General features: G+C 40.8%; 1 non-coding gene across 1 annotated transcript; it reads left to right on the top strand.

The window, feature by feature from the left end:
• The first annotated feature begins 17,010 nt into the window (after positions 1-17,010).
• On the top strand, positions 17,011-17,117 carry LOC114413854. The gene has a single exon (XR_003666999.1). It is a non-coding gene; the product is annotated as a small nucleolar RNA R71 (small nucleolar RNA).
• Positions 17,118-20,135: the final 3,018 nt, after the last annotated feature.

The following is a 20,135-nucleotide window of genomic DNA, read 5'->3' as shown; positions in this document are numbered from 1 at the left end:
GTGAACTATGGCGCCCTCTATAATAGTCGCTAAGTTCTTCACTTAAACTCTTGCAAGAGTCATGACTACTATAGGAGGCATGTTTTTCTCTTTTCATTTATTTCATTATTTTTCTTCTTTCTTCCTCTCTTATTTTCTCTCTTTCATCTTGACTTATTTCTTCCAGTCTTTTTTTCCTTTTTCTTTTCTCTCTTGTTTTTCTTTCAACAACTTAAGGGATCTCAACTCATTTAATATCTTATACAAGAGGTCCTTAGGAGTAGAACCCTCACCATTAACACTAGATGAAAAATGAAGACTCATGTTGGTTCCTAAGTTGTGGTTCTTTCTTGTTGGGGGTTTGAAAACAAAAGGTAAAAGAAACTATGGTTGAAACTAGCCAAAATAAACACTAAAGGAGGTGTGAAAGATAAGGTAAAAACTAATTGGTAAAAGGCAAGCTATCTAGGTGGTTTGACAATGGAAGGTAAAGGAAATAAGCTATGAAAGTAAGCATGAAATGTAACCTAGGCGAATTCTAAGAGTGTTTGGATGACCACATTTAAGGTTCCCAACAAAACACTCACAATCCTAAGGAAAAATTGCCTAAAATTATTACACTCAAATGGAAGTAGGGTGACCTATTGGAGGTTCCCAACTTACTTCCAATGAAAGGCCTTTTTGTTACAAAATTTTGAAAGCAATGAAAGTAAGTAAATTATCAATTACAAAATTACAAAAAGGTCCTCAATTTGGTGGTTGTTCTCTCTTTCGTGATTCACTCAATTTGGAGTCCTTCTTAGTCCAATAGCTCTTGTCATACCCTAATTTCGTCCGGGGACCATTGTTTGGTGGCATTCAACCTTCGCTTGACCGCCCTAAGGTACTTAACACCCATCGTTAGGCAATCTGTGAAGTTCCGCAACATGCCGAAAGTCGAAAGGAAGCATTGTTGCGCAATCCGTAAAGTTTTGCAACATTCCAAAAGTCAAAAAGGGCATTGTCGCGTAAAACGTAAAGTTTCATGACATTCTAGAAAGAAAATAGGTGTCGTTACGTAATCCATAAAGTTTCGTTATATTTCGGAAAAGGAATCAGCAAAAAAAAAAAAGCAAAAGGGGGTTTATTTAGTAAAAAGGGGCGTGCAAATAGCAACTAGGCCCACTTGGGCCTTCTAGGGGGTTCCAACAGAAGGTGGTGCCTTCTGGTGAAAGCAACCCAGCTTGCCTGGGCGAGCTAGGCGGCAACCACCTCCCTCTTTTCTCCTATAAATAGGGGAAAGAGGGCAGAGTAAAAATGTTTAGCCCTTTTGGTATTTAGGATTCTCTCGAAATTAGTGAGGAAAATTGTTTCCCTGAGCGATTTCGTGAAGATTCATCACCGTTCTTCATCGTTCTTCGTTCGTTCTTTTAAGGTCCAACGCCTTAAACAGTCCTCTTTGTTTTTTATTGGTTTAAAATGGACTTTCAAAAGCATAAAATCAACATGTAACTTTGTCGCTACTTTCAAAAAACCAAGAGATCGTTAATGGTCCAACACCTTAATGTTTCTCTCCTTTCAAAAAAATCAAAAGATCATTTAAATGGTCCAACGCCTTAAACGACTTTTGTTCGGTCAAAATATATCTTGCAAACAAGATAACAACAACTTAACCAACATTCAGTTCTCAAAGAACTACGTAGGTCTAATTTCCTCATCGCAATTGAGGATATGTAGGAGCGAGGGAAACACCCTTGTCGACCACAAAAAGATAAAAAATACAAAAAACATAAAAACATAAAAAAGGGAAAATAAAACAAATTGAAGTCATATTTGCACACTTGATTAAAGGTTGTCGTCCCTTGTGACGGACGCGTGGGGTGCTAATACCTTCCCCATGCGTAAATACAACTCCCGAACCTTTCACACTTAAAGTTCGTTGATCACACCTTTCCGATTTTTCCGACGTTTTCCTCGAATAAACATTGGTGGCGACTCCGCGCATTATCCTCCTTTGGAAGATGCACCCGTGAGCCCCGCGTCGTCCTCCTACTGAAGGGTAGGTTGCGACAGTTGGAGACTCCATTGGGGACTGTTTTTAGAGAGTTAGGCCAATCAATCAATGTGCATTCCTTACCATAAACTTTTTTCATGCTTTTAGTGTGTTTTCAAAATGTATGCATGAGATAGATATTTATTCATTTGATGCACACAAACACCAACACTATTTGTACACACGGTGAGTTGAAAAGGGGCCCTATACCCGGGTCCATGGGAACATAAGGAGTGGAGGTGAATCTGTGGTCATGCTAGGTCTCCGACTTGCTTGATAACAGTGAACCCTCATCTAGAGTTTTTCTCTTTGATAACAAATTGTTGCTGGTAGTCCCTACTGCCACAATATGTTTTTTGAAGGGGATGATACCTCTAGAAACCGTCAAGAGAGATATGACCACCTTGGGAATTATAACTAAAAGCCTTTTAGTTCCTCCCGTTTAGGTTCCTAAAATAGGGGCACAAAGCGAACACGATGTGTGCCTTTTTAAACACTGCCATGCATATAACCTAAATGTCATGTACGCCTTTGCTATGTGATTATTTGAGGATATTGCCATGCTCTGTACATCCCACTGTTGCACTTTTGCGCATCTGCAACATGTCGTCACGCATGCGTTGTATGTTGGTCTCGTCTTTTGTCACGGGAAGCTGGAAGGTCCATATCACCTTCTTAACTGCACACATGGGGCACTGTGCCCCCAAATGCGCAAGCAAGAAGAAATGATTTTTCGGGCTCTCGTGTCTGTAAATGCATTCGTATCATGCACCACATAAGCATCTCTTCATGGCATCGTAATGGACATATCGTTCCTGCATTTGTCACTTACCATATTCATGCATTGCATTTTGCATAAGTCATTTCATCACCATGCATATGCATCTAATAGGTTTTTGCATACCATTTGTCTTCATGTTTACTCATGCATGATCCTGGCATTTTTCTCTGCTAAACAAAAACAAAAAAAGGAAGCATGAAAATTCATGCTGCATTCTTAGTTGCATATGTTCGGTACCGTGAGCCAACCATGTTGGGATCATAAACATGTTTCACTTAAAAACAAAATGATTGAACATGGTACCTAATGCATGGCTAACTAAGAAAAGATGTTTCTTCGGGCATCTCAATCTCATAATTACATTTTCCATGCATAGCATGCGTATTCCCGAGTCTTTCATCCCTATGAAATGTTGTTGAAGTATTGGCGATCAGAATTGCCATTCCTTGGATTATGGGGTTGAACCAAGCTCATGCTTTTACGAAAAAGGTTCATCAAGTCAAGTTGAAGCATGGAAGTAACCATCTTGCAAAAAATTGGGGCAAAAGATGGATCGGGTTACATCACTACTTCGTCTACTGCCAAACACGTTTAGGACTGTTGATGTCATTGTTACTTCAAGTTTCACCTTGACAAAGATGTCATGGACCATGTTGAAAATCTAAATTGATTCAATCCCATGTCCAACGTAAAAATTCGTAATACTTCAACAATGCATCATTCACATACATCCGTGATTTTCATTGGTTGCATTGCTCATTGCATTCTTTCCCTGAAAATCAAACTTTAATCATTGTTATCATAAGGAAAGAATGCACTTTACGACACCCTTATCGAACGCATGCTAGAGCTGGAGTAATGGCTGAAGTAAACAAGGTGCAAGAGCGGATGAAGGCTGACATGGAGATCATGAACGAACAGATAGCCACAATGATGGAGGCCATGATGAGCATGAAGAAGATAATGAAGGTCAATGCGGCTGTAGTTGCCACTGTCAGCACTGTTTTTGGGGTGGACCCAACTCCCCCATATGGCCTCAACCAAATAAATCATCCAACCTCAGATATGGTATGTCTAGAAGGCAAAGAGTTGGGAGGTACGGGCAGCCCTTATTTAGTGCGAAAAACAAGCATGCCTTCCCACCATATGACTTGCCTCCAAACTGTACACCACCCAATGTGGCATACACTCCCAGTGAAGATGTCAATAACTCCGCTCCCATACTCATTGAAAGCTGACAACCCCAAACTGATCATGCACATGTCTCTTAAACCATGGGGGAGACACATGAAATGTCCCACCACAATCTAGCAGACTTCGAGCCTTGCCTCGGATATGCTACTGAAGGGCAAGTAGTTAGTGGTATACTCCTGCAAAACACTTTGGAGGGCCCTCAATTTCGCCCCCAACCACAACCCTTGCATTCCACAACAGGTAAAATCCCTCCTATTATGGAAGGAATGGGAAAAGTTGGATCATCAAGAGGAAAGGCTCAGGGCCATTGAAGGAGGTGAAAATTATGCGTTTGCTAACCTAGAAGAGTTTGTTCCTAGTACCCAATATCATCAACCCTCCCAAGTTCAAGGTGCCGGACTTTGACAAAGTACAAGGGGACTACTTGCCCCAAGAACCATCTAAAGATATATTGTTGGAAGATGGGGGCATACGCAAAAGATGAGGAACTACTGATACATTTCTTCCAAGAAAGTCTTACTGGGGTAGCTGTTACCTGGTACATTAACTTGGAACCTTCCCAAGTCCATTCTTGGAAGGACCAAATGGTCACCTTCGTTAGGCAGTATCAGTACAATTCTGATATGGCTCTGGATAGGATGCAACTACAGAACATGTGCAAAAAGGGGCATGAATCTTTGAAAGAATACGCCCAAAGGTGGAGAGACCTGGTAGCTCAAGTGGCACCTCTAATGACGGAGAAAGAGATGATCACAATAATAGTAGACACATTACCAGTGTTTTACTATGAAAAAAATGGTGGGGTACGCACCTTCAAGCTTTGCGGATTTGGTCTTCGCCGATGAAAGGATCGAAGTGGGTCTGAAAAGAGGCAAATTTAATCATCTTGCTTGGACGAATGAGAAAACTGGGGCAAATGAAGAGGGTGAGAATGAAGGAGAAACCCATGTTGTAACTATCGTTCCTACATGGAAAATCCCGCACCAGCTCAACAACATCATTACTTAGCCAATATCAGCCCTTCTCATTACCCACCACCTAGTCATCCACAAAGGCCATCCCTAAATCAACCACAAAACCCACCTACCACACAACCAATGCTAAACACCACCTTTAGCACGGACCAAAACACCAACCAAGGAAGGAATTTTGCAGCAAAAAGCCTATAGAATTCACCCGAATTCTGGTGTCCTATGCTAACTTGCTCCCATATCTACTTGATAATGCCATGGTAGCCATAACCCTTGCTTGGTTTCCTCAACCTCCATTTTTCTGAGGATACGACTCGAACGCAACATGTGCATAACATGGAGGAGTTCTGGGACATTCCATTGAGCATTGTATGGCCTCGGAGCGTAAGGTGCAAAGTCTAATTGATGCGGGCTGGCTGAAATTTAAGGAGAATCGCTTGTTGAATCCTAACATTGACAAGTGGCACCATACATGGGGCAATTTTGAAAGTTGTTGTTAGATGTCTCTAATGACTCATCAGGATTTTCAAGTTTATGCCATTATTGTAAACCACAGTTACAATGCTAAATAAAATCGATAAATTTGACATCTTTGTCCCTCATCCTCTCGTAATTACATCTTTGCTTCACTAGAATGTGGGTGCAAGCCATTGGTTAGTTTGCTCAAGCGACATACGCTCCTGAGCTTGGACTTCCAAGACCGTTCAATCAGAAATTACACGTGCTACACAGTTGGTGAGGATGCCGTAAACAACGAGTAAAGCAGAAAAGTTCAAAGAAAAAGGAAAAGCATTTGATTGACTATGTTTTCAAGTAAAAATATAGACGTTTATGTGACCTCATTTTATCATTACGGAAAGTTTGTCTTTTTTAGAGAGAAGTGAGTTATCAAGAATAAGAGTCATTTGACTTAACCTGTCAACTGAAAAAAAAAATCCTTCAACTATTTCTCGTCCTCGAAAAATTCTTTTTGCGAGAATCAAAGCGCCTCTTTCTTTCTTCCTTGCTACAAGGTTGTGAAAACAAAACAATGATGGATACCTTAGAGCCCTACACTGGGGCAATGAAAGGCACCATGCATAAACCTCGAGTGAACCTAGGGGCAGATTAAAAGTTCTCACCCAATAGGTTCCCAGCTACAAGGTCATGAAGAAAGATAACAATTGGTACCTCAAAGCCTTACACTAGGGCAATGAGGGGCACCATGCATGAGCCTCAAGCGAACCTAGGGCAGATCAAAAGTTCTCACCCATCGATGTTTTTAAACAAAAAAAAGGGGGGGGGGGACAAACCCTAGGATTTCAATGGATTGATTAAACGTCAAACGGCTCCATTGCCATCACTTCAAAATGGTCAAGTGTTTAAATCAAACAGAACATACACTCTGAGTGACTTCCCGGAGAGATTTGCAAAAGATAGGATAAGGTTGCATGAATTATCACCTCTTTCAAAAGGACAGTCAATCTGTGTTTTCCAAAAAAAAAATCAAATCAAATCAAAATCACAAAATAGGGAAAGAATGTCATGAACATTGTACAACTTTCAACTACATTGCATTGTTGCATACGAAATCCGCATTTACCGCATTTCAAGACAAAGGTTGCATGCATCTGCATCCCTAAAAATCATGTTAACTACATAGATTTCCTACATCTACTGCACAATCTTTTTGAATTTGGGATAAACGGCCCTCACAATGAGTCAATATCTTGCTTTGTCATAAGGGTGGACCCTTGGGTACTAGTACCCTCGCCTTCAGAGGGCTACATACCCTCACCTTCAAAGGACTACACGCCCTCGCCTTCAGAGGGCTGCACGCCCTAGCCTTCAGAGGGCTGCGCGCCCTCACCTTTAGAGGACTGCACGTCCTCACCTTCAGAGGACTACACATCCTCGCCATCAGAGGACTACACGTCCTGACCATCAGAGGACTACACGTCCTCGCCTTCAGAGGACTACACGTCCTCGCCTTCAGAGGACAACACGTCTTCACCATCAGAGGACTACACGTCCTCGCCTTCAGAGGGCTACACATCCTCGCCATCAGAGGAATACACGTCCTAGCCTTCAGAGGGCTGCATGCCCTCACCTTCAGAGGACTACACGTCTTCGCCTTCAGAGGACTACACGTCCTCGCCATCAGAGGACTACAAGTCCTCGCCATCAAAAGACTACACGTCCTCGCCTTCAGAGGGCTGCACGCCCTCGCCTTCAGAGGGCTGTGCGCCCTCACCTTTAGAGGACTGCACGTCCTCACCTTCAGAGGACTACACGTCCTCGCCATCAGAGGACTACACGTCCTGACCATCAGAGGATTACACGTCCTCTCCTTCAGAGGACTACACGTCCTCACCTTCAGAGGACTACACGTCTTCACCATCAGAGGACTACACGTCCTCGCCTTCAGAGGGCTACACATCCTCGCCATCAGAGGACTACACATCCTAGCCTTCAGAGGGCTGCATGCCCTCACCTTCAGAGTACTACACGTCTTCGCCTTCAGAGGACTACACGTCCTCGCCATCAGAGGACTACAAGTCCTCGCCATCAAAAGACTACACGTCCTCGCCTTCAGAGGGCTACACGTCCTCGCCATCAGAGGACTACACGTACTCACCATCAAAGGACTACACGTCCTCGCCTTCAGAGGGCTACACGTCCTCGCCTTCAGAGGGCTACACGCCCTCGCCTTTAGAGGACTACACGTCCTCACCTTCAGAGGGTTGCACGCCCTCGCCTTCAGAGGACTACACATCCTCCCCTTCAGAGGACTACACGTCCTCTCCATCAGAGGGCTACACTCCCTCACCTTTAGAGGGCTACGTGTCCTCATTTTCAGTGTGCTCCACATCCGCACCTTAAGGTCCTCTGCCCTCAATGCTTAAGCGAGACTTGCGCTCCTAGTTAAGGGGCCAGTAGTTTCCTTTTATCAGCTCCTGGGCCACCCCCTAATCCTGGAGGAGGGCCAACTATGCGAGCACAAGCAGAGGAGGAGGCTGTCACATAGCTACTGTGCATATTGGGGCTAGATTTCACCCGTGTCGCTTCAAAGAGACGAGTGCGGATCATGCGCACCAACATGACCACTCTTACACAGATATGGATGACGTTGCTACTTAGCAACATTCTGTCCAGCGACCACAATGCCGATCTCCCCCTACGGAAGTATCAGTTGGGATCGCGCCCACAAGGCACCCAGTGGACCCGGATGAGTCCAACAGGGCCTTGGGGTTTTCAGCTCTGGTTACGGGCCTCTGTCAGTCCTACAGGGTGCCCGTCCCCCAGCAAGGTCATGCCATCGTGAAATAGGTAAGTATGCACGTGGCTTAACTGATTTCTGATGCCATCCACTATTTGTAGGGATCGCGCCCACAAGACACCCAGTGGACCCGGAGAAGTCCAACAGGGCCCTAGGGTTTCCTGCTCTGGTTACGGGCCTTTGTCAGTCCTACAGGGTGCCCGTCCCCCCAGCAAGGTCACACCATCATGACATAGGTAAGTATGCACATCGCTGAATTGATTTCTGATGTCATCTATTGTTTGTAGGGATCGCGCCCGCAAGACACCCAGTGGACCCGGAGAAGTCCAATAGGGTCCTGGGGTTTTCCAGCTCTGATTATGAGCCTCTGTCAGTTTTACGGAGTGCCTGTCACCCCCAGCAAGGTCATCAAGCCCCACATTAACCAAGCTTTCATCAAGAAGTACTGCGCCCCCCAGGCAGGCGCAGGGCGAGACACCACAACAGCCTAGGGATGGCCGACAACGAGCAATAGACGCACCGCCGCCACCTCCAGAGCCCCTCAGCTCATCTACAAAGGTTGGAGCATTGCCTACGACCCGTGGCCGACCAGCAGGCGACCAAGTCCAAAGGGAAAGGTAAGCAAAAGTACTAGGTCCGTGACCGACAAGTCATCACATGTCCAGCTCAAGACGTTAAAGAAGCGCTACTAGGAGGAAACCTAGTACCTTTTAAATCTCTGCTTGTTATTTGATCACTTTTGTTTCTCAAGTCATAGTAGGACACACCTAGTTGCTCATGATCCTAGGAATTTAAATAAAACTAGCACAAGCTCGGAAGGTAGTCATACCTCACAAAATATATGTATGTGTGTTTAGGTAGTGAAAATACCTTAGATATGCATGTATGTAGCAAAAAGATACCTCACAATATATATATATATATATATATATATGTGTGTGTGTGTGTGTGTGTGTGTGTGTGTGTGTGTGTGTGTGTGTGTGTGTATGTTTAAGTAGTGAAAATACCTTAGATATGCAAAAATACCTCACAAAAATATACTTATGTTTACGTAGCAAAATACCTCATGAAAAAAAAACACAAAAAAAAACAAAAACAAACAAGAACAAAAAATATATCTTTCGGCTGAAAAGCCAACATGCTTTCGAAAAGAATTAACTTCCAGCTTTTCTTTGAAAAAGATTCACTGATCATAACACCAATTTTTGAAAAAAATGTGTATGCACCTGAAGGGTGAATGCTGTGAAAATTTTCCAAAACGCCCAGAATGGGCTCAGATGGATGCATGAATTGATAAAAGAGCATGTTTTGGGAACACTAGGTTGACTTAAATAGGAAAAATGAATCTTGAGCCCTAGTGTCACATGACCATAAAAACTTGACGCTTGAGTGTCCACATGGGTGCATGCATGACCAGTTTTGCATAAAATTTCCTAATCATCAGTGTTGCATGGGTATCATGGAAATAATGTGGGACATCCCCTTTATCCCTGAACCGCTGGCCAAACCAACACTCTGACATATATCATGTTCAGCCGTTCTACAAGCCTTGAGCCAAAATCCCAACTCACCATAAACCTTGATCCATGGTGAGAATGCCCATCCTTGCCCTACAAAAAAAAAAAAAAAGAAAGTTCCCGATAGAGGATCGGAAGAAAGCAAAAGGAGAAAATTCCCAATCTTTGATTGGGAGAAAGCAAAAAAGAAAGAAAAATTCCCAACCAAAGATCAGAAGAAAATAGAAGAAATATGCAGAAAGGTCTTTGGACCAGACAATGTCTGAACCGTACAGAATTGTCACCACCAAATAAGAAAAGAAAGGAAACCACGACCCGAAGTGGTCCTCTCCCTTTGATTGCCAACCAAAATCCTGTGCGCTTGTGACTTTCTCGCCCTGCACTAAACAAGACAGATAAGGAAAAGGACAAAACAATCGGATCCAAATTTCCCACAAAAAAAAACACCATTCCTGAAAAAGTCCTATTGATCCATGATCACGCATGTAATCTTTGATTTGATAGGAAATGATTTGCAAAATCAAGTCATGACATATCTATGGTTCGGAATTAGGATAAAACACTTACCTGTGTGAGATTGATACACTTTGAGTGATTTTCTTCTATTTTGTTGGACCTAGTGTTTCCTCTAAATGGTTGTTTAGAAACGAAACGCTAACATCCAAAGTCTTATTTATGGTTATGAGAAAATTTCATCAGCATACTATCCTTCCCCAATGGACACATTGTTTTTTTACCAAAAATCATATGTTGCTCTAATCAGTTGGAGGTTTTATTTCTTTACTAAAGCATGTTCGCATTTTAGTGAAAGAACACCGAGACTATTTTAGTCTCACACATCACAAAAGCAAGAACTACGTAGGTCTTAGTTCCTCATCACAAATTGAGGATACATAGGAGCAAAAGCCCTGCTTTTTTCGACAACCCCACCTTTTGTTACCGTGACCCAAGATTCCGGTGGCATGCGGAGACACCCGACGTCACCCGCACACACTCATTTGCTATCCGTAAGACTCAAAGCATGATAGCAACCAGTGACTAACGCCGTCACCTGCACCCTTCCTGGAGTTGTCAGCGTCTTCCAGCCGAAACTACGAAAAAGTCTCATTTGCTATCCGTAAGACTCAAAGCACGATAGCCAGCAGTGACTAACGTTGTCACCTGCACCCTTCCCAGAGATGCCAGCGCCTTCTGGTCGAGACTATGAAAAAGTCTCATTTTCTATCCGTAAGACTCAAAGCACGATAGCCAGCGGTGACTAACGTCGTCACCTGCACCCTTCCCGGAGATGTCAGCATCTTCCGACCGAGACTACAAAAAAGTCTCATTTGCTATCCGTAAGACTCAAAGCACGATAGCCAGTAGTGACTAACATTGTCACCTGTACCCTTCCTGGAGATGTCAGCGTCTTCCGGCCAAGACTACGAAAAAGTCTCATGTGCTACCCGTAAGACTCAAAGCACGATAGCAAGCAGTGACTAACGTCGTCACCTACACCCTTCCCGGAGATGTCAGCGTCTTCCGGTTGAGACTACGCTGGGGGTACCGTATGGTTATCCGCATCTTTCGTCAACCAGGGGCGAACAAGCCCGTTGACACGCAGAGACGTACATTGTCTTCTTCACATTTTGTTATCCAAGGGCAAACAAGCCTGATGACATGCGGGGGGTGTCGTACGGTTATCCGCATCTTTTGTCAATCAGGGCCAACGAACCCGTTGACACGTGGAGATTAACGTCGTCATCCGTGCTTTCTGTCATCCTGGCCCGTGAAGTCAGGTGACGTGCGGAGATACACAGGTGATTATCCGCACAAATGATTTCTGTTAACCTAGCCCGTGAAGTTAGGTAGCAAGCGGAGACACCCAAGTGGTTATTCGTGCAAACGGTTTTTGTCATCTTGACCCATGAAGTCAGGTGAGAGGTGGGGGTACCGTATGGTTATCCGCATTATTCGTCAACCAAGGGGAACAAATTCGATGGTATCAGGATGATGTTGGTCGTCTGATTCTGATTATTCTCACAAAATTTGCAAGTTTTTACTCTCGTCGTCTGGAGACATTCAAGCCTGACGACGCACAAGGTTCTTCTCTGCTGAGCAGGGGCGATCGAGTGCGATGGCGTGGGGAAGTGTCGTGGTTGTCCCATTTTATCACTTTCAAGACACTAAAGTTTTGTTGACACTTCTAATGCCTTTTTTTTTTCTTTCTGAATGACAGGTTCCGCTGGTTGGGATATTGACCGGCCGAATGATGTTCCGCTCAAACAAAATTAGTATCTTATCTTTACTTCGCTTTTATCTCCAATAAAAGATAACTAAAGACGGGAACCTGTCATACCCTAATTTCGTCTGGGGACCATTGTTTGGTGGCATGCAACCTTCGCTTGACCACCCCGAGGTACTTAACACCCATTGTTAGGCAATCCGTAAAGTTCCGCAACATGCTGAAAGTCAAAAGGAAGCATTGTTGCGCAATCCGTAAAGCTCTGCAACATTCCAAAAGTCAAAAAGGGCATTGTTGCGTAATACGTAAAGTTTTGTGACATTTCGGAAATAAAATAGGTGTCGTTACGTAATCCGTAAAGTTCCGTAATGTTTCGGAAAAGGAATCAACAAAAAAAGTAAAAGGGGGTATATTTAGTAAAAAGGGGTGTGTAAATAGCAACTAGGCCCAAAATATTTGTTTTTGTGTTGATTTTAGGTTCTATCAATTTTCATTCATAATATTCTTGTGCTGAACCTTTAGATCTAAATTTTCTTCCAAAATATTTATTAGAAAAAAAAAAACCCAAAATTCTAAGTGTAAAACACTTAATCCATGTTGTCTTAGAGTCATGTTTAGTCATAGTAATTGTCACATTATGTTCTAAGTTTGTGTTGAATTTTTATTTTGTTTATTGAATTCTAGATGCATTTGTTTATGTATTCTGGTCATTCTTAGCCTATCTTTTGAATTTTGAGTCTAATTAATTCATGTTATTTAGTTCATAACATGTTCTAAATCAATTCCTAGAAGTAGTCTTGCTGTTGAACTCTTTTTTTTTTTGTTTTCTAAGTTTCCTACATGATGCCTATGATGAAGTTGAGTTGTGGTGCTGAGTAGTGGCTGGATTTGTGAATCAAAATAAGTCTTAAGCTCTCTCGAATTGTGTTATTCAAGATAATTGAGCATAGGCAAACACAAATTGTAACTATCCAAGCCTTAAACAACATAAACACTACTCTTGATTTCTAGGTTGAAATCGCTGGTGTTGGTAGCTTGAACATACGAACTTGTATAAATTACTGGGACTTGGTAAGTATGTGTTTTGAACTGAAAGTTTTACTGAATTATCTAGATATCTGGGCCAAATTTTTTTTAAAAAAAAAGAACCAAGCGATTTGGATTGAAGGAAAAAATAATAAAAATCACACAAGTTGGCAGAAAAATCAGTGTCCAGGATAAAAAAAGTGAAAGGGAAGTGTGCTTGTTGTTTTGGCTCAAAATTTTTCTATAATTGGTGCTATTTTATACTAATCCTAATTTTGAAATTTCAATTGAAAATTATAGTGAAAACAAGTGCCAAAACTAGAGGTTTCTTGAGTCTTTTTTTTTTTAGTTTTTCTACTCTACTCTAGAGCCATTCTAGGTTTCTTTTTTAGTCCTAGCTTGCTTTTGTGTGCTTTTCATTGCTTTAATTGTTGAATAATCCTTTAAAATTTGTCTTGTTAAAACTATATTAGTTTAGCTTTCATTTCATATTTTTTGGTCTTTGGTTATTGCTTGTCTCTTTGTTTCCTTGTTTGTGAGTTGCCATATAGGGAATTGGAAAGGACGATTGGTGCCATACCTTGAAGAATTTGAGACAAGAAGCAAGGGGCCAACCACCTTAAGAGCTATTGGACTAAGAAGCACTCCAACTTGAGTGAAACACCAAAGAGAGAACAGCCACCACAATTGAGGACTTTTTTTGTAATAAAAAGATCTTTCATTGGAAGTAAGTTGGGAGCCTCCAATAGGTCACCCTACTTCCATTTGTGGGTAATAATTTTAGGAAATTTTCCCTTAGGATAGTGAGTGTTTTGTTGGGAACCTTAAATGAGGTCATCCAAACACTCTTAGGATCTGCCTAGTTTGCATTTCTTGCACTTTAATTTCTTGCTTACTTTCATAGCTTATTTCCTTTACCTTCCATTGTCAAACCGCCTAGATAGCTTGCCTTTTACCAATTAGTTTTTACCTTATCTTTCACACCTCTTTTAGTGTTTATTTTGGCTAGTTTCAACTATGGTTTCTTTTACCTTTTGTTTTCAAACCCCCAACAAGAAAGAACCACAAATTAGAAACCAACATGAGTCTTCATTCTTCATCTAGTGTTAATCGTGAGGGTTCTACTCCTACGGACCCCTTGTATAAGATATTAGATGAGTTGAGATCCCTTAAGTTGTGGAAAGAACAACAAGAGAGAAAAGAAAAAGGAAAAAAAGAGTGGAAGAAATAAGTCAAGATGAAAGAAAGATAATAAGAGAGGAAGAAAGAAGAAAAATAATGAAAGAAATGAAAAGAGAAAAACTTGCCTCCTATAGTAGTCATAACTCTTGCAAGAGCCTAAATGAAGAACTTTGTGACTATTATGAAGGAAGGCATAGGTCACATCTTAGACCTCACCCCCATAGGAGAGACAAAGAAAAAAAGCCTCAAGAGGCTAACATTAACCTCTTATACTTCCATGGGAAGGACAATGTACAGGTTAACATAGATTGGGAAATAAGGGTAGAGCAACAACTTAAAAGGAACTCTACTTCAAAATCTTATGTCTCTAACTCTTATCCAAAGAAAGACCAAGGTCAAGGCATCTTAGGGGTGACTCCTTCTAAGCCCAAAGATGATAAGGGGAAGACAATAGAAAAGCAACCCCTTAAGGCTAGTATGCAAGAGAAGACTACCTCCATGAAGTGCTTTAAATGTCTTGGAAGAGGACACTTTACTTCTCAATGCCCCACCAAGAAAACCATGATTATGAGGGGCCAAGAAATTTATAGTAGCCAAGATGAGGCAAGTACTTCACCTTCCTCTAGTGAAAGTGAAGAAGTAAAAGGGGAAGAATCTAGTAAAGAAATCTACCCCCAAGAAGAAGGACAACCTTTAATGGTTAAGGAGGAGTGTAAGGAGGTAAGTGTCTCCTCCAAGAGGTTAGCTAAGAAGGAAAGGCATTTTGAAATAAAGACAAATATTAAAGAAATTTCCCCTCTTAGACAACCTCCTCATTTTCTCCTTTGTAAAAAGACACTTGTTAGCATTGCCACACCTCTTGGGCTTGAGTTTATTCCTCAAGTAAAGGAGTTGTTTGATGAGGGTTTGGTTCGCAAGAGCTTAAACCCTTGTGCTTTGTTGGTGCCCAAAATAGGTATTATTAGACACCAAATCCCTATGATAGGTGTTATGATGAATGTGCTGAGTAGTGCAACCCTCTTCATGATTTGTGTACATAGGGACTCATTAGGTAGGTTTGTTCTTATTTTTTGTTTCAATACAAACTTAGGTGCTCATATGGGACACCTTAGGTTTGTCATAATTTTTTGTAGGAATAATCAACATGAAAATAAAGAAAAATGTATGTTTTATTCCATTACTTTCCTTAACTTTTTAAATAGTGATCAAGGGCTTCCCATGGACCCTAAGAGAATAAAGGTCATTCCTGAGTGGCCTACTCCACCATGTATAAGGGAAATTTGGGGCTTCATTGACTTAACAAACTTTTGCAAAAGGTTTGTCCTATATTTTTCTATAGTTGTAGCACCACTCATTGAGTTGGTGAGGAACTATGTTCTCTCATGGGAAGATGGTCAGGAAAGGGGTTTTCAATCTTTACCCTACTCTAACATACCCAACATCACCGAAAGCCTAAAGTTTCAAGAACCTCGGGATTTGTGGTCAAATCCTTTTCCAGGGGGAGAGAATGACGCAATCCTACCCGGCAAGGGCATTGGATAGAAGACTCCAAGTAGATTGGGCCAGAGACGCAAGAGAAGGTCCTTGGGTTCTGATCGGAGCCGTATCCGAATCAAATAAACATTAAAATGCAGTATCAAGGAAGTGATCCTAGGTTGTCTCCCAGTGAGCAATGATCAAACAAACGTTCATAACATATAATAATAAAATAGTAATGAAATAGGGGGGTTTGTTGTTTTTGTAATTTAAACAGCAAACAAATTTGAATTAAAAAAATAACAGAACTAAAACATGTTGTTTCCCCTTGATTCAAAAGCATGTCTCTTATCCTAGGTTACGAGAATTTATCCCTAATCAGTTCAACCACTTAATCCAACCCGAAATTAATTTACTAAGCGAAAATTAACATGAGACTATCATTGTGTGATTAAGAAACACATACACCAATTAATCCCTCTCACATGTCCATTAAGCATGAATGTTAATTAAGCACAGAGACAATTAATCAAGCATTAAGCATGCATGGATTAATATCAGCAACAAATACATAATAATTGGTGAAGGGGAAAAACTGATCAGAATTTAATATTACTAACCAAGTCCTCAAACCAGTCCAAGTCCTCAAAACAAGACCTCATTTATTCAACTTCATTCTTTTTCTATTTTTCTCTTTTTTTTTTAAAACAATAGCATTTGAAAACATTTTGAATATTTGAAAAATAAAGCAACATATGGCCTGCTTGGACCAGCAACATTCTGGAAGGGAGGGACAGGCTGTTGTTGCTGCTGTTGTTGTTGTTGTGGAGGATTTTCCCATCTCAGATTTGGATGATTCCTCCAACCTGGATTGTATCTGTTGCTTGAAAGATCATAATTATTCTGCAGTTGTTGGTTTTGTTGTTGAGGGGGTCTATTATAAATGTTTGCAGCATAGGCTTGAGGTTGCTCATTGACTCCAGATTGCTGCAAAGAAGGACAAAGATCTATATGGTGATTAGCAGAAGAACATAGACCACAGACTCTTGCAACAATAATAAGTGCAGATGCAGATTTCTGATTTATGGCAAGCTGAGTTACTAGGTTGACCAAGGCATCAAGTTTTCCCTCAAGCTTCTTATTTTCAGCAGATGAAGATGAATCCATGGCCACATCATGGACTCCTCTAAGGACAATAGCATCATTTCTTGCACTGAATTGTTGGGAGTTGGAAGCCATCTTCTCAATCAGATTCCTAGCCTCAACAGGAGTCATATCACCAAGAGCTCCACCACTGGCAGCATCAATCATACTCCTCTCCAGGTTGCTAAGTCCCTCATAGAAATATTGCAGAAGGAGTTGCTCAGAAATCTGGTGGTGAGGACAGCTTGCACACAATTTCTTGAATCTTTCCCATTACTCATACAAGCTCTCTCCACTAAGTTTCCAGATGCCTGAAATGTCTTTTCTGATGGCAGTGGTCCTAGATGCAAGGAAGAATTTCTCCAAGAACACACTCTTAAGGTCATCCCAGCTGGAAATGGACCTCAGAGCAAGGTAGTACAACCAATCCTTCGCCACTCCCTCCAGAGTATAAAGAAAAGCCTTTAGAAAGATATGATCTTCCTGGACATCAGGGGGCTTCATGGTGGAACAGACAATATGGAACTCCTTATGATGCTTATGAGGATCTTCACCTAGAAGACCATGAAACTTGGACAGCAAATGTATTAGTCGAGTCTTGAGAACATATGGAACATCCTCATCAGGATATTGAATGCCCAAGCTTTCATAAGTGAAGTCAGGTGCAGCCATCTCCCTAAGAGTCCTCTCACAAGGTGGAGGTTGAGTCATGTTCTCAGTATAAAAATTAGCAGCCGAATGGTCAAAATCAGAATGTTCAAAATCACCAGCAACAGAATGCTCAGAATGCTCAAAATGATCAGGATGCACACTATGCCTAACTAATCTATGAAAGGTTCTATCTATTTCAGGATCAAAGGATTGTAAATCATGTGGATTGCCCTTAGTCATGCACTATATGCAACAAATCATGTATTTCTCAAAAAGCACCAGGGGTAAAAAGGGGGTAAAACTACAACTATACACAAACGATATCCAAATAAGCTGAAAATTTGTGAGCAACACCCTAAAATCATGAAAAGATAGCACAAAAATTTTCAGACAAAAATTCAAAGTCTAACTATGAAAACTGCCTAAGAAAAGGTTAGAAAAATAGGACAGTAATACTTTAAAAAAAAAACTTAGTAAACAGATGATTTTTTAAGTACTGAGAACCACAACTGATGCTAGCGAGTTGGGGCTGAATGGGAAATTTTTTTCTACCCCAAATTCATATATAATAGTAGTCATTCTGATAACCGAAGCAAAAGTTATGGCCGTTTTGAGTTTTGCTAAAAACAAGTTCCCAAATTTTTTGTATCTCTCAAATTCAGCCACACCAAGTGCTTCTGGTATTTTTCACACAAAATATGGATCAAAAGAAACTATCACACAAAAAATCAGCCAAAAATAACAAATCTAGCTATCAAAACAAAAATTGCCAATTAATTAGCAAAATCTGACACTGCTCATAGCACTCTTCACCACTGAACATCGGGGAACCACAAAATTTCGCCTGTAAACAGGGGACAAGACTGAAAAACAACATAGAACACTACACAACACTATACACCTGAAACACACAAACAACAAAACTACACACAAAACAACTAAACACTGCAAATTAATCACATAACACAGATTTTATAAAAACACACAGAAACAAACACAAAGACACAAAAACATAATTATGAACCTTTGGACCACTACTCCCTGGCAACGGCGCCTAATTTGATCGGATTTGTATCCAAATCAAATAAACATTAAAATGCAGTATCTAGGAAGTGATCCTAGGTTGTCTCCCAGTGAGCAATGATCAAACAAACGTTAATAACATATAATAATAAAACAGTAATGAGATAGGGGGGTTTGTTGTTTTTGTAATTTAAACAGCAAGCAAACTTGAATTAAAAAAATAACAGAACTAAAACATGTTGTTTCCCCTTGATTCAAAAGCAAGTCTCTTATCCTAGGTTATGAGAATTTATCTCGAATCAGTTCAACCACTTAATCCAACCTGAAATTAATTTACTAAGCGAAAATTAACACGAGACTGTCATTGTGTGATTAAGCAACACATACACCAATTAATCCCTCTCACATGTCCATTATTCATGAATGTTAATTAAGCACAGAGACAATTAATCAAGCATTAAGCATGCATGGATTAATATCAGCAACAAATACAAAATAATTGGTGAAGGGGAAAAACTGATCAGAATTTAATATTAATAACAAAACCTCAAAGAGAGCTATGCTTAATCCTCAAGAGAAAACAACACTAGAGATTCAGCCTTCCATTAACAACAGAAACAAAACACAGCAAAAAGAAACTAATTACAACACAGAAATGAAAATGAATTTGCAATTGGAAATGAAATTCAAAAACGAATAGGAAATCGAAGGCAGAAAACGAACTAAAATTAGAAGATAGAAATGAAAACGAAACTACAATTAAAAGCATAAAACGAAACTGGAATTTGAAGAAAAAAATGAAAATGGAGTTGCTACGTGAACAGTACCATGCGCGTGAACAATAACACGAAAAACTGAAAATGAAACCCTACCACATCCCCCGTGAACAGTAATCGGCCACCTAAAACCCTAGCAGCTGGGCTCACTAAAGGTCACTAGTCCCCAGCGCTTACAAATTTGATTTTTGGGCCCAATAAGGTTTGGTGGCCCAATTATAAAAATACAGCCCAAAAACGAAATAAAATAAAACTGGATGACAAATCAAATTGTCTGCTCTCTTCAAGTCCAAGTCGGTTCAGCCTAATTCCGGATCCAAACCCAATTGCTTATAATTCTCCTGAAATTAAATTAAAACATAGAATTAGTCAAGTAGGCCCATATGATGAAAGTGCATAATTAATTTTACAATTAAGGCTAATCAGTAATTAAAATGGTGACAGAAAGGGGTAAGAAATAGGAGAAAATAATGACACAATAGGTTCTGATGAGCCTTAGGGTAGATTTCGGGCCCATGAGCTAAGTTTGAGCCCGCTTATCTTTGTATATATTAGATTAAGGTTTCATTAATTTTGGGCCTTGTATTTAGGGCTCCATAAAATAGGTAAGGTACCCTAGAAATGTAGGATTTTTCAGCCCTTGTATTTTAGGACACCTAGACTACTTTTTGTATTAGGGGTAGTTTTGTAATTTCACATGCATTAAGTGAATATTTGATGTGTGTGTTGAGAAATAAATTTAATTGAATTGGGAGAAGCCCAATCCAATTAAATTTTAGAGGGGGAGGTGAGCATTTGCTTGATACACCCCATTGCCACATCATATAGTCACACTTTGTGCATGTCCTTCATGCTTTACATGCCTCATGACACCTAAGCACAGTTAGTGGAGAATCTTGGA

Source organism: Glycine soja, chromosome 5 (assembly GCF_004193775.1).
Source record: "Glycine soja cultivar W05 chromosome 5, ASM419377v2, whole genome shotgun sequence".
Taxonomy (NCBI): Eukaryota; Viridiplantae; Streptophyta; class Magnoliopsida; order Fabales; family Fabaceae; genus Glycine; species Glycine soja.
Note: the sequence above shows the minus strand (reverse complement) of the source record. Positions and strands in the feature narration are given on the sequence as shown.